This window comes from Lutra lutra, chromosome 1 (genome assembly GCF_902655055.1).
Source record: "Lutra lutra chromosome 1, mLutLut1.2, whole genome shotgun sequence".
Taxonomy (NCBI): Eukaryota; Metazoa; Chordata; class Mammalia; order Carnivora; family Mustelidae; genus Lutra; species Lutra lutra.
This window is the reverse complement of record NC_062278.1, coordinates 11,232,428-11,248,529: the sequence shown is the minus strand read 5'-3', so window position 1 is coordinate 11,248,529 and position 16,102 is coordinate 11,232,428. Positions and strand designations below refer to the sequence as shown.

The 16,102-nt window shown below is 42.0% G+C and overlaps 1 long non-coding RNA gene across 1 annotated transcript; it reads left to right on the top strand.

Annotated features, from left to right (window-relative positions):
- The first annotated feature begins 2 nt into the window (after window positions 1-2).
- On the top strand, window positions 3-12,416 carry LOC125094999 (uncharacterized). Its single transcript, XR_007125763.1, has 3 exons — window positions 3-357; window positions 11,844-11,885; window positions 12,353-12,416. It is a non-coding gene; the product is annotated as an uncharacterized LOC125094999 (long non-coding RNA).
- Window positions 12,417-16,102: the final 3,686 nt, after the last annotated feature.

Below are 16,102 nucleotides of genomic sequence, written 5' to 3'. Positions count from 1 at the left end.
GCTAGTGGGCACGGACAACGCCGTAAGATAAAATGCTTGCGTTACTAAATGGTCCTTAGTGTAGGATGGATTTATTGTCCCTAGTTTTTAAGTTGCCATTTAGATAAATAGGTGGCATGTGATCAACTTCACATTCATAGCTAGCTTTATTAGCATCTTTTTACCCCTTCTTTCTACCGCTCCAAAGGGTGTATCAAGGACAGTTCCTCCCGCTGCAGAAAAAGAAATGAACCTTCCCGTTGCCCCTGCGGGTTCTTCTTGTCCAGTGCCTGGGCCCTGACTGCTCCTCTACCTCCACACCCTTATCTCCACATCTCACCACTGACTCGTTGATTTGTGAGGGCATGTGAGCTTCTGGTGACTAAATTCTTCATTCTGGGTAGGGCGGAGTGATTATCTGAGATTATCTTGGGGTTTGAGCAAAGGCGACATAGAAACTGGAAACCCAACAGTAGCCTTGGCCAGTTTCTCTGCATTCGTAAAAATAACCGATTTTCAACGTATTTCACCCTAAATGGAGCTTCCTTTTATTTTTCTCTTCTGTATAGAAGAGAACTGGCGAGTAGAGCACGGACCGGAGTTCCCTGTTGAAATAAAGGGGTCCTGTTAGCAATTAAAAAGTTTTTTTCCTGTTCAGATATATTATAGGAACACAGATTAATTCATTAATTTACCCTTTTAGAGTGCAGTTTTCTCATCACTACGAAACACTTGTAAAAATGCAGGAAAGTGCAAGGCGCGTAGTTGCTGTCTTTTCGATCACTCAGGGGCAGCTGTTGTCACTATGTGGGTGTGTTATCTCCCAGCATTTTTTTAGTATTATACGGACTATTGCATTGCAATAGTGACTGCCTTATAGATTATTGGGAAAATAAGAAGTTAGATGTATGTAAAGTATTTACAGCAAATGCATGACAGAGTAGCACTCAATGTTAGGTTTTTTTTTTCTGCATTTTAAAAACATATTATATATATATGCATTTATTACATATATGGCTTACAATTCCTATATAATTTAGTTTCTTGCCTTTTTCCTTAATACAAGAAAAAAAGGATTCTAAATTATATATGGTTTGTGAATACATGCTTACAATATAAGAATATTTCTAAGTTATATCATTTCCATAAGCATATTATGCACAGAATAACCCATCAAGTGGATATTTTGTATCTTAGTTATTCAGTGATTTTTGAACATAATTCAGATCATTTTCAGGTGTTTTTTTTTCCATTTTAAATAATACTACATCTCCTGAGCATCTTAAATGCAAACTTTTGTTTTTCATACTTAGAATAACATCCAAATAAATTTCCAGAAGCAGCACAACTTGGTGAGAGGGTAGGAACACTTTAAAAGTTCTTCACCAGGCTGCTTTTTACCATACTTTCTGCTTTTCAAAAGTCTTAACCTATTTACACTTTTACTAGCAGAGCATAAAAAACCATGTTTCACTTCACTATGCAAACTCTTTTCAGATGCTATTTTCAAATCAGCTTAATAGAAAGTATATTCATTATGCAATGAATGTAAATTTTATTGAGTACCTATTATATGCAGGCAGCTCTTCTATGCCTTGAAGATACAGCGGGGTACAAGACAAAGTGCTTGCCTTCAGAGACCTTACATTCTATGTGAAATCAAACCCCCAAACCCATGTTTCCTAATATGTGGGTGTTATTAGATGTAATGCAAATCAAAAGTTCTGGGGTCAGACATACTTGGAAGATTCTAGACTCTCTATTGTATTGATCATTGTAAGTGAACTGTAAGGTTGCATAACACCAGGGAGATGCCCTCTGCTTTCTTAATATTTACCCCCAATGCTCTCCAGCCCCTTGGATGTGGCCATAAGAGTAGTTTGTGATTATCTGAATTTTAGAGTTATTTAATGATTAATTTATTTCATGGTTTATTTAATGTGATTACTTGAGTTTTAGGGCTCATTTAAACCACATATATGGTTTCATTTTCATGTTGAGTGTCAGGACAACTCTAAGATTAGGTAGTCTGGTACTCCCCCACTTTGTAGGTGCGGAAATTTCTCAGATCCTTTTCGGGCAGCTCATGGAGGAAATGACAGTCCTGGGTGTCAGGATGTATTTCTGAGCGTGGGATTCTGATGCTGGTGTATACTGCTTATATCTTGGTGATTTGGAGTATGGGAGAAACACAGCAGAAGCCCTGAAGCCTGATGTCTTTGCATTTCAACCTCCCTTCCACCTGCTCTTGGATTGGTGGGTGTCTGCTGAACTCTCACCACAGGCAAAACACTGCAGTGACAGGCCAGGGTCCCAGATGCCACCCTCGAGGGCAATCAGCCAGCAGTTTCCCAGCTGTGTGACTGCCATAATTCCTGCTATGCAAGAATAGAGAATTTGGAAAGGAAAAAAAAATTGTTATTCTATAGAAGAAGGGAAAATACTTAGCATACTGCTTTTATAGTACATTCTCTCTGGATAACCTTGAATTGTTTAAAAGTTGTGATAACAAAACCTAAACGTCAAATCTCAACTTTTTAATTTTACGCTGAGTTTCAATTCAAAACAAATATTTTTCCCAGTTGTATTTCCTCTGCAAAGGCACCATATGCTGGCATGGAGAACAGAGGCATGGGGTCATGAGACCCTTAACTGCATGTTTCAACAAATTAAGTGACTTTCCCCTTGACCCAGAAACTCAGAAATCTGAATGAAGGTTAATGTTCAAAATGTTTACTACACTCACTGTTTAAAAAATATTTCAAGCTTTTATTCAAATTTTAGTTAGTTAAAATCTAGCGTAATATTAGTTTTAGGACTAGAATCCAGTGGTTCATCAGTTACGTACAACACCCAGTGCTGATTACATCACGTGCCCTCCTTAATGCCCATCTCCCAGTTACCCCATCTCCCCACCCCGCCAGCAACCCCCAGTTTGTTTCCTGGAGTTAAGAGTCTCTTATGGTTTGCCTCCCTCCCTCTCTCTTCTTTTATTTTCTCCTATGTTCCTCTATTTTGTTTCACTTTAAAACAGAAAAGAAAAAAAAAAAGAAAAAGGAAACATGTCTTAGCATTAAAGAATGGTTTTAAAAGTAGGACATTGTGCAACCATTACAATGAGATTTTCAAAAAATATTTCATGACATAGGAAAATATTTAATGACACCGAGGGAAAAAAATGACAAACTATATTTTGTATTTTTCTTTAATGAGAATGTGTCATTACCAAAATCAGAAAAAAAAAAAAAGAGAGATTCATGATCTTGTCACTTCCTTATGTGCCCCATAAAGGAGAGAGACACTGTCCTAACTTATAGTAACACTCAGCTTCTGACATGAAGGGGAATGGCTTGAAGTGGACACATTCTATAAAGGACCAGCCTCCAAGGTGAACCAGAGCACTTTCAAGGTTTCTTTCCTTGCTTTAGCATTGACTCCTCCAGCCTCGGGCCATTTTCTTTAGCTTTGTCAAATGCCTACTGAGGCTGGTATCTTTAGAGCAAAGGATGATAATATGATTTTCCCCTACACAGTTTGTGACACTGAAAGGACTTGGGAAATATTTGCATTATTTGTGTATTTCTTTATATTGGACCGAATTCTACATCAATTCTCTCTCTCTCTCTCTCTTTTGGTTCTGTTCTCTAGTGAATTTATTTTGAAAACTGTGAACGGATCCTTTGTAGCAGACCAGAACCATGTACTTTCTCAGGGCCACAGGCTGGCAGCCCTGAGAAGTTTTCGAACTTCATAGGTAGCCAGCTTTCCGTGTGAACCTAAGAATAGGAAAATGATGCTGGGGGCTTCTGTACAGGTCTATGGCACTTCCCCATTAAAGGGGGTTTTTGGGAGGTCCTGGCATTCAGCAGGAGGCCCCCAGGCTGGAAAGGATCAGGCTTTGAGCAAGAAAAGATGTTGGGGGAGACAATGGGATTCTACGTACTGTGACCATATGACCCTAACTGTTTATCTGTAGGGTTTGGTGCATCTGCTACAAAGGAAAAGAGGAAAAGAGCAAATAAAAAACATTATTTAAAAAAAAAAAAAAAAAAAGAAGCCTAGTGGCTTTTTTGAATCTTTGGAGAAAGTTGTGTTGGGGGGTTTGCAGCATTGAACGCAGGATCTGGGGGCGACAGAGGGAGGACCGGCTTTGGGGCAACTCGCCCCCCAACCTGGGCACCTGCCTCCTCCTTCCCCTTCTCCTCCAGGCCTGTGGGTCACACCACCTTGAAGTGGTCAAGGTCATGGCTCTGGCTTAGTTTCCTTTGGGTTTCCAAAGAACCATCCCGACACTGGGGGGAGCCATCTCCTCACGTTGCAGATGTAGCCTCTGGCTTCAGAAACCATTTCTAGAGCTTTCCTTGTTCAAACCTCAGTGTTGGTGCTTACCCAGCGAGCAAGAATCAGGTCTGACCAGCGAAACGGTCCCTGAGAGATGCTCTCCTGCCGGCTGCGTGTGTTTTGGGGCTCAGACAAGTACTGTTCTCCTTCCCACTGCCCAGCCTCAGTGTGGAAGCCAGTCTCAGAAGCCACAGCAGCTCGCCCCTCTAATGTTCCTTCAAGTCCTCCCTGGGCCTCCTCAGCCCTCAGGCTTCCTGCAGCAACCATCAGCTCTCACGACATACTGGTCAACAAGAAAGCATTGAACACCATTTACCTAAAAAAAAAAAAAAAAAAAAAAAAAAAAAAAAGAGTATATGTATATTTGGTGCAAATAAAAACGTGGGAACAGTAGAGGCTTTGTTGGAGTTTGGCGGGAAACAGGAAATTATATGGTAAAAAAAAAAAAGGGGAAATTACCCATTTTTTTTTCCTCTTTGCACAATTATTTGGCTGTAGTAAAAGCGAAAGTAAAAGTCAGGGCAAGGAATGCATGCCCACTGGAGGGGACGTGCTGGTGGAAAGGGGACTGGGGTGTGTGGTGCGGTGGGATTCTGAACCGCCCAGGGGAGAGCTGTGATCTTTCTGGATCCCACAGTGGGATGTACTGCGCAAGGGAGTGTCAATCAAACTTGGGGCCAGAGCGGTCATTTGTTGTTTTTCTCAGCGAGGAAGCACCCAGAGAGGAATGCTTGCTTTGAGGTTCCTGGTAAGTTAGGCTGGGCCTCTCGGGTCATGTAGTTCAGAGCAAGGGAGATGCAGGAGAACACCAGTGGGCCAGTGGCCTCAGCCAGTCCCACGGGGCTGGGAACTGCATAGGGGAGGTGATTTGAGTATAAAGGAAGCTTTTTCTACCCCTGGGTTTAAATGCAGTCACAGTTTCGGCAGTGAATGAATTAGTGTGACCTTGCAGATGGCCCCTTGAGCCAGATGTGGTAAGGGATCCTGAAGATTTTCATTTTGCTAACTGAGTACCTCTCTAGGGGGAGACGGGACTGGTGATATATTTTGGTGGATTTTGATCCTGTGCATAGGATTGCTGGATAAAAGGACTACCTATTTTGAGTTTTTAGGCAATACAGGAGTTATGAGGGGGCTGGTCTTTGGAGACTAACACCAAATCTGCAGGAAAGCTGAGTAGTTCAGACCATCTCTATTGTGTGGCTTAAAATGGGATAGAGGACCATCCCTTCATTCATTCATTCATTCATTCATTCACTCAAGTATTAACCCACTTAACAATCATTCACTGTGCTCTAGATCATGACAGATGCTGCAGGAATGAGGGCAACCAAGACGGATCCAGCCTTCATGGGTGTGTTGTCAATTCCCTTTGCATCAGTTCCTAACTTTTATTTTTATTATTTTAATTTTTAAAACATTTTTTAAGGTTTTATTTATTTATATGACCGAGGTCACAAGTAGGCAGAGAGGCAGGCAGAGAGAGAGGGAGAGGCAGGACCCTGAGATCATGGCCCAAGCCAGAGGCAGAGGCTTTAGCCCACTGAGCCACCCAGGCGCCCCAGTTCCTAACTTTTAAAGAAATCACCTTTCCTTTGTTATAGTTCAGAAGAAACTGGTACAGGTGTTTGTTTAAAAATCAAAAGCACGGGGGCGCCTGGGTGGCTCAGTGGGTTAAAGCCTCTGCCTTCCGCTTGAGTCATGATCCCAGGGTGCTGGGATTGAGCCCTGCATCGGGCTGTCTGCTCAGGAGCCTGCTTCCCCCTCTTCCATTCCCCCTGCTTGTACTCCCTCTCTCTCTGTGTCTCTTGCTGTCAAATAAAATCTTAAAAAAAAAAAAATCAAAAGCACGAAATTGCACACAATTTTATAAACTCTGGGCTTTCTTTAATCTTTGAGTCTTTAAATTCATAGGAGTTTCTTCTATATCCCAGCCCCAAAGAGACAGCAAGCTCCTCCCGTCATATCTTGGCAACTAATTGAAGCAATGAAAGGGAAAGAAATGATAAAAATAAATCATTCCAGTTGGCAGAGCATCGCTGTGTGGCTCTCCAAGTGGTTGTTCATCAGAGATGAAGTTGGTGCCATCTTGGCGGCACTGAAACACATTGGTCCCCTTGTGACGATATAATAGTACCTGCTTTTTCCTCTTGTCATCTGTGACAATGCTGTGCACCCTGAAATCAACAGAGTTTACAAAATCCAGGTCTGCTGATGTCCTTGAGGCATGGAAATTTTCCTTATTTGTGTTTTAACTCCAAAAGTTTCCTGAGAACATTCTAGAAGTAGGCTTTTGTGGGCAGTAGCCATCAATTCTGGCTACTGATTGAAATCAACTGTGGAACTTAGAAAAATACAGATGTCCACTGAAGACGTGAATTAGAATCGACATGTACATTTCATTTTTAGTTAATTACTGAGTTTGAACATTCAATGACTGGATGGGGTTGAAATAAATCATAGCGTATCTATGATGGAATACTATGCTGCCATCTAAAATTATGCTGAAAAAGAATTTCCTGAGTTGAGGAAATATTCATAATGCATTGTTAAGTTAAAGAAAGCAGGCTCAGAGAGTACTGGGTTATAATAGGATGATATTTTTGTTAAGCACTCCTGTGTTTATATGCATCACACAGAAGACCAGAAGGAACTACACAAATGTGTTGAGGATGGTAACCTCTGAGTGGTGATTTTTATTTGTCTTTCCTTTTGCTTTTTTGTGTTTTCTAAGTGTTTAGCATCAGTCATATGTTGCTTTTACCCTGAACAAAATTCTCTCAATAAATGTTAATGGTTTCCTCTTCAGGAACAACATGATAAAGAGGAACAAAGAAACTTGATACACGTGGCTGTTTCATCTGTCCATGCATGCATCCATCCATCATCCATCCCTCCATCATCCATCCATCCATCCATCCATCCTTCCATCCTTCCATCCATCCATTATCCATCCATCATCCATCCATCATCCTTCCATCCTTCCATCCATCCATTCATTCATTCATTATCCATCTATTCATTCCTCCATTATCCATTCATCCACCTATTTATTTTTCCATGATTTTTACTGAGTCATAAATTTTTTTTCATTAGTTTTCTTTTTTCTAAAAAGATTTTATTTATTTATTTGACAGAGAGAGAGCACAAGCAAGGAGAGCAGCAGGCAGAGGGAGAGAGAGAAGCAAGCTCTCTGTTGAGCAGGGAGCCTGATGTGGGACTTGATCCCAGGACCCTGGACTCATGACCTGAGCTGAAGGCAGATGCTTAACCAACTGAGCCACCCAGGCACCCTGTCTTTTTTTCCCTATTATTAAGACAAAGATGCCTTAAGCATCCACCATGTGCTTGGCACTGTTAGTAGGCACTTGGGCTGCAGAGCCAAATCTAGTGCTATGGCTCTCACTTACCCTCCAGCATGCCCAAGAGGCTGTGAGGAGCTCCTTCAAATGCAAAGTTCTTCCCTCAAGCCTTCTTGGGGAGCAGTTCTAGGTGGGGCCTGGCAATTTCCCATTTTAAACAAGTGCACCCCACATGGTTCTGGCACAGACAATCCCATACCAGCCTTTGAGAACCTGTGAGGAGTGGGCACTTGGGCTTAAACAGTTTAAAGTCTACAGCTGATGAGCAATGTCAGAATGCAAAAGTCTGGTTTGTTGGTTCCATCATGGAATTTAACTTAAGTTCCTCCAGGATCCATAACCTCACTGTCTCATTTTAGAGTGCAACAGTTTAAGTGGGATGACAATTGAAATGTGCCCAATCAGGTTGCCAGCCTCCTTGAAAGACATTAGATGTGGCAAACACCTTCTTTCCTTAAGGACAGTCAGGAACAGCCCAAGAAGTAGTAATATTCCTAATAGCAGCCACCGTTTATTAAGTGGTGAGTGCATGCCAGCCATATCTCCAAGCACCGTAGACTCATTTACTCAATACCCTGTAGGTTACCTATAGATATGATCACCCCTGTTTGACGGAAGAGGAAACTGAGGTCTAGTGAGGTTAATGAACACACACAAGCTTACACGGCCAGTCATCTTCCAAGAGTCCATGGGCTCAACTGTGATATTATCCAGCCCCCAACTCTCCAGGTGTCCACTAAGCAGCCTCCTGATGTGACTCCACCTCCAGAGCTCCAGAATATTGACCACCTAGGCAGCTTAGGATAGGTGGCCCCAGCTGAGTGTTTCCTGGTGTGAAATTATTATTTAACTTCAACCTTCTAAAACTGTGCCCTTCATGGTTGCAGCTAGTACAAAGTTAAAAACACTTGATAAAATGCATAAAACACAGCCAGCAGCGTATTTCCAAATCACGTTGTAAGCCAGGCAGCATTCACTTGAAACACATCCTTGGGGGCAAAGTAGTTACGAGAGCTTCCATGGAGTCAGTGCACAGGGGCATCCATTGAGCCAGGACAAGCTGGGAACTGGGGGAGACCTGGGCCCTGTGGGAAGAGCCTGGGGAGGGCATCAACGAATGCAGAGAAGTTTACTACAGTTTTTGCTCAGGAGCCAACCCGAGACTGAAAGAAGACCTGTCTTGTACCCTACTACCAGATGTTTTTTTTCACTCTTTTTGTTAATAGTACCATGTGTCAATATCATGATTTCCATTTTTTATTTTATTGAGATATAATTCACATACCATATATTTGTATACCCTTTTAAAAATGTACATTTCAGTGGTTGTTATCTGCAGGTGGTTGTGCTACTACTACCACTGTCTAATTCAAGAACATTTTGTCTGGCCAACAGGAAATGCCATGTCCATTAGCAGTTATTCCCCACCCTCTCCTCCCCACAGCCACCAGCAAACTGTGGTGATTTTTAATGGCTAGATCTTCTCTCTTTGATTAGATTACAAGAGACCATGGAAATCCTCACTCTTGGCACACAACAGGTGCTTAGTAAATGTTTTTCCTTAGTGATAAAGCTCTCAAATGCTCTACTCTTTTTCTGACTGGTATGATAATTTTGAAATTCTATTAAAGGACCACAAGAAGGAAACATACAGCTGAGTTTTATTTTTTTCCCATTCCCCTCAGCCCCCCGCACTTAGGAAGGTCTGAACTCAGAGGTCTCATGTCAACAGGATAAATATTTTATTGGTCTTATTTTTCATTCAGTTTGATTTAGGAAAAGACAAGGTCATCTTGGGTCTTACATTGTAACACGGATATCGACAGGTCAGTGGTGTTTCATGTTTTTCCTGCTCCTAAAAATACAGTGAGGAAATTCACAGCCTGGACTGTGGGAAAAGGAGAAGAAATGCTGAAACTCTGAAATGCCTGGGTTTGAATTGGTTGTTTACAGAGTGAAAAACAGGTCACACATAGGCTGAGACACTACTTCCGTCATGCCTGGGAATCTACAAACTCAATTCTCTCTCATTGGCAGAACATGAAAGCTAAAGATTATCCCCTAATCCTGTGGCATTTTTTAATCCATGGAATGGGCTTTGCTGCTTGAAAATTTTCACTTAAAGTCACACACTCTCTGGAGATACAATTATTTTGTTTACCCCTGTGGTATCTATGGAAAAAGGCGTTGGAACGAATGTCTACAACAGTTACTGTGGATGAAAACGGTTTTGTCACTGTCCAGGAGTGACCACCTTCCCTCCATCCCAAATTTCCACTTCTTTTTAAATTCAAACAGTGGCAGCTCCTGTGATAGCTTTTCCTTGAAAAACAAGAGCATAACATTAATGCACTGCCGAAAAGTGGAGAAAACCCGGATGTCCATCGATGGATGAACAGATAAAATGTGGCCTATCTATACAAAGGAATACTATTCAGCCATAAAAAGGATGAACTTACACAGGTTACCACGTGGATAGATATTGATAATAGAATGAAAGAAATGAGCAAAACCAGACACAAAAGGCTACAGATTGTATGATTCCGTTTATATGAAATGTCCACATAAAGGCAAATTGACAGAGACAGAAGGTACAGTGGTGGTTGCCAAGGGCTGGGGATGGGTGGGGAGTGACTGCTAACAGTTACGGGATTTCTTTTTTCAGGTGATGAAAATGTTCTGGACTTAGACAGTGGTGAGGTTTGTACGACTTTGTGAATATGTGAAAAACTGCTAAATTGTCTATTTTAAAAGGGTGAATTTTATGGTATGTAAGTTATTTCTCATTAGAACACATGAGAAGAAAGTATTTGCTGCAAAACCACCCAAGGGCTTAAAAATAAGAGTAAGAAGGGAGTATCTGACCTTATTTTGTTGGTGTCTGAGATGACTTAGAAGCTCTGTCCGAGTGGCACCTGCTAGAGTAAGACCATTCCTCTCCTCACCACTGCAACTCTTGCTTGGATCATGGAACTAAAGAATTTTGACAGCTGGGCAGGGCTTAGAGATTCTAATCTGTTCTCCCATTTGTCTGGTGAGGGAACTAGTCATAGGCAGTAGAAACGACAGGTTCAGAGTTGCCATATTAGTGGCTGAACTGGACCTAAAACCTTGCTTTCTTTCCACTTGACGTATATTACAGCTGTTTTCCTCCTCTGTTCAAATATGATTGTACATTCTACAGACCTTAATCTTCTTGAAACACAGATCTTAGGTTACCTCCCTGCTAAAAAATAAAAACCTTCAATGGCTCTCCACTGCCCTCGGTCTCCTGTTTACCACTTGGCTCCCATGGCTACTTGGATGGACAGTCTTTGCCGCTCCAAAACACAATGTGCTTTTCAATATCACACCTTTGTTCAATATCACATTTTGTTACTAAACTTTATATATTTTTATGTCTTCCCGCCTCAGTGAAATCCCAAATTTCTTGAAGACTCTGATCATGTTTTGTGCATCTTTGACCTCTGAGAACAGGGCACAATGCTGTTCCTTGAACTTGGTAGGGTTCAGGAAATATTTGTAGATTAGTTGATTCCAAATTCAAGACTACAGTGAGTCTTTGCCTGGATAAATCCAAAGCCTATCTTAGAGGAGGTCTGGCGACAGGTGACTCTTTCATGCCACATCTCTTTTGTTGGAGAATGAAGACTGCATTTAATTTTTGGAAGTAATTTGGACAAAAAGATTCTAGAAAACTCTCATGAGGTGAGATTTAGTTTCAAAAAGGCAAAACACATGGACTTTAAAAAGAAAAAAGAGAACCCAACGTTATTTTTGAAATAACATTTTTAGGTGTTACAGAAGTAATTTGTGTTCCTTGTAGAACATTTAAGAAAATTCTGAGAAAGTTCCAGGAGTATAAAGAAGAAAATAAAAAGTGTCCGTAATCGTAGCCCCTAGGAAATATCTATTGATAATCTTTGTTTTGTATAGCCATTTTTCTCCGTATGCCACAGATACCTCCTTTACAAAAACGAGATCCCATTCTGTATGCAGTTTTGTAAACTGCTTTTAAATTAAATGAGAAATAAAAAAATGTAATAGTTCTGCATTAAGTGGGAAGAATTTTGTTGCTGTCAACTCAAATGATTCATTCTGATGACATGGAGAAAAAAACAACTCAGTATTTGTTTTGCTTCTTTGCTTTTCTTGGTGCAGGAAAGAGTAACACAGAGGAAGAGCAGTTCTGAGAACTAAGAAGTGAGTACCTTTCTAGCTACTTTCTCACTGGGGGACGTGGAGCCACGTCCCCTCTCTGGATCTCTGACTTCTTACCAGTTCTGTGAAGGAACTGTATCTGTGAAGGTCCTTTTCTAGCTCTTGACTTCTGTGAGCTTTTCGTTGCCCCCACCCCGTCCGGTCTTTGTCCTGCGGTACTTCAGAGCCCTCTACGTGCTTAGAAGACAGGGAATATGACTGTTTCCCCCTGGTTTATGCCAGCATGGTTCCTGGCAAAGAATTGCCCCTCAATAAATATTTATTAATGAATGAATGAATGAGACTGCCATGAATGCTGTCCTTTGTCATGAACATCATTAGAACACATGGTCTGTTTTTGGAAGCACCAAATAGGAATTCTATATTTAGGTTCTTGGAATTGGGATAATAACATAACTAAGTAATACCACACATTGATTGATTAATGGGAAGTATTTGCCCATCTTCAGGATCCCATTTGGCTCTCCCTGTGGCCCCAGTAAGGAAGATGTTACCAGCTCCATTCTGCAGGCGAACGAGGATGGCCAAGTTCTACTGCTGTCCTCCTAATTCTGGGGCCCTGGTCCCTTCTGCCACACTGCACTGTCTTTCAGGCACCCCATTTTCCCTCTGAATGGAAAGTTACTGTACATTCGGGTGAACTTAAGGCAGAAGTTCTCAATATTTAGCGTCCCTAAGAACTGCTGAGGGCTTAGCAATCCACATTGAAATAATCACTTAGAGGTGATGTTGGTGCAGGTGGTCTGAAGAGTACACTTTGAGGTGCACTAGCTTAAAATATTTCAGATTCAGTTTTTGTCAAGCAGAGGAGGTGGCCATGAGAAGACCATTAGGATCTTCATCAAGCATTGGTTTGCCCAAGTTTTGATTTCCAAGAAGACCGGGGAATAACAATATAATAGTTCATGTTCCTTATGGGTTTACTGTGCCAGGAGCTTTTCTAAGTGCTTTACATACATTATCTTCTATTAATTCTCTGAAGAGCCCTGTGGGGTATGCCCTGTTACTGCCTCCATTGTACAAGGAAACTGAGGCTCAGGCAAGTACAGCTGGCTTATCTTTAACAGGTGAATTTGACAATGGGATTAACTACTCAAGTCCTAGTATTGTCAGGTTAAGGAAACCTAACTCTTAATTATTTTTATGACAGCTGGGGGAAGCTGGTAAGTGTCACTGGCTGATAGGGAGAGTAATTCATATTTTGGCTTACACGTTCATGTCTTTTCCCTTACGTGGATCGCTCTTGGCAGCCGTGAAGCTGGAAAACAAAACAGAACAGTGAAACGGATGATAGTCACGCCATGGCCCCTTCTTCCCCTGGGAGACCTAGAACCAGCCCATGCTATATACTGGACCTAACGCTACTTCTACCTCAAAACTGAACTGTTCCTTTAGGGCTATTTGAACGCTAACTACTGACCAGATATTTGACCATGTTAAGGAATTACTGTTTCTTTCTGTTTTTTGTTGTTGTTGGTTGTTTCTTCTCTCTCTCTCTCTCTTTTTTTTTTTTTTTTGGTATGATACTGATATTGTGATAATGTTAACAGTATTTCAGTTTTGGAGTTTTGTCCTGAAATATGCACACACGAAATATGAAGAGGTTTTGGATTTGCTTCACAATAGTCCAGTTTGGGGATGGCGGTAGATGAAACCAGATTGGTTTTAGGACGATAATTGTTGAAGCTGGCTATGAACACAGAAGGGTTTATTATATGATTGCCTCCGGTTTTACATGTTTAAACATTTTCCTAATAAAGAGTAAAAAGTAATTACCTGTCTTACGTCCCTTTCACTCGGCAAGTCGACTTAATAAGTTTAGCTGAAGCACTCGAGGTTAATAATGGATTAATATGCAGTTGCTGCAAGAGAACATTTACATTTTTAACAAGAATCGGTGATGTCTTAATCCGAAGAAGCGAATGTTTTGGAAATTTCAAGCATTACCCCCGCTTGATGGGGGAAGTATTTTGAATCAACTCAAACTTTCTCCTTCCCTAGCTTACCTGTGTGTAGAATTGGCCTTGATCCCTGACTTTGGAGACACTTTGGTAATCACTATCTTTTCTTTTTTGTTGTTGTTAAGATTTTTTTTTTAATTTATTTGACAGAGAGAGAGAGAAAGAGAGAGTGAACGAGCACACAAGCAGGGGGAGCAGCAAAGGGAGAGGGAGAAGCAGGTTCCCCACAGAGCAGGGAGACCAATTCAGGGCTTGATCCCAGGATCCGGGATCATGACCTGAGCTGAAGGTAGACACTTAACAGACTGAGCCACCCAGGTGCCCTACCTTTTCTTTTCTAATAATGTTTTATAATGACTTGGCATTGTATGACATTCAAAACATTTCCCAGACCCTTGTTACTTTCCTGTTAGTAGACAGTGCGTATCATTAAGCACGTGAACAAGTAGGGGCTCCAAGAGGTTAATTAGATGTAGTTATTGGGCTGGTTAATGAATTATTTCATTTATCTGTCTCTCCTACAAACAGGCAGCATGCATTGAGCATCTATTATCGATCTGACGTGGTGCCAGGTTAACGTGATACAGAGATGCATGAAGGGGTGCTTGACTTTGAGGCGCTCATATTTTAGGAGAGAAAACCGTGTGCTAAGTGGGTAAGTCTAAGAGGCTGAGGGCTTTGTAGAGAGGATGAGACTTTACTGGGCCATGCAAAAGAAGCAGAAGTTCATCACACAGCCAATTAATGTCAGAATCAAAGAATTCACCAATTAACCCAAACGCAGGGATCTTGCCATCTGCCTGGTCTGACACAATTTCTGTGTTGGTATTGTGCTTCTCTTTTTTCATCTGAAATCCCAATTTTCCTTGTTGCTTGTTAACTCCTGCAGGATTTTTCTTAAAGCCTTACAACGGTCCTGTTATCTAAACCGCACAGAATGAAGCAGACCTCTTTCTTCTTGGGGGATGCAGGGAGCAGCAGGTTGCTTGAAGGAATGGGTGGAAGGTAGAAAGATAACCAGGGCATCGTCCTTCCTAGGATGTAGCCCAGGGGCATTCCCATCCCTCTGTGACATAGATGACTGCCTCCTCGACTCCGATCGCTTTCCAGGCGACCGACGGCGTGGAGAACCTCACTCATGTTTACCTGTTCGTGCAGCCATTACTCACCTCTTCCCACACACCCCCACGCTTGCACACAAAGCCACAGAGTGACAAAAAATTTCTTTAAAAACCTTCCCCCAACCCCATTCTAAAATGTCAAGTGTTTCAGTTTTGAGAAAAAAGAAAGCTGAAGAAAGCATGACTCATGACAGGGGTGACAAACAACTATCTGGAGGTATGCTGGTGAGTCACGCCGTGGAGATCTGCCTTTATGTTGTGGAAAGGGCCCGGGATTGAAGGAGCATCATGGGACCAGCCAGTAAAATTCCACTACTCTCTGAAGCCCATTTGGAGGTAATTTAAAAAACCCTGGGCTTTTTCCAGCCCCAACCTGGTGTACGGCTCTGTGTACCCTCAGGTATGTTGATCTATACAGGAAATCAGGAGGAATGATTATTAATAACTGGAACAAAACCATTATTATCTTTCCATGCCCAACGCCATGCTGAACCAGCCCCACTTGCTTCTGCAAGCCAGCGAGACTGCTGGATTTTCTTGAAGGGTATTGGGTTGCTAGGCAACAGCGCTGCCAGCATCCATCATGCCCAGCAATGTCAGCACCCGAGTGTGGCCTGCAGAGTACGCTTGCTCCCCTCCCCCAGCCTCCCCTCTGCAAGCTCCCCCCCTGCCCCGACTCCCCATGAAAAACGTTAATTTGCATCTTGGGGACAGGAGCGGTGCCAGGTAATTCTGTGTATAAAACACTACAGTGCAGGACATGAAGCACAAATATTGTTTTTGGTTGCAAAACAGGACATGTGACGTAGTTGAAAATACAGACTCATTTGTGTACACACCTCATATAAGGAGTGTGGGCATAATTTAAAAGCCTGCACGTCAAATATCCTGGTGTGTTCTGCCTTTAAATCATTTGCCCCTCTCTGCCCGTGCGGCATCTTATTTATACCCTATTCTGTCCGTATCTCTCTCCCTCCCTTTGTTCTGTGGTCTCCTGGGTGATCGAGTTATTGTTTCTGTGTAGGGCTCTGTGGACAAAAGGGAGCCTCTTTGTAGAAGGGAGATGGCCCTGTGCTTCCTGGTTGGAAGATGTTGTTTGCAAGGCCCGTCACTATGG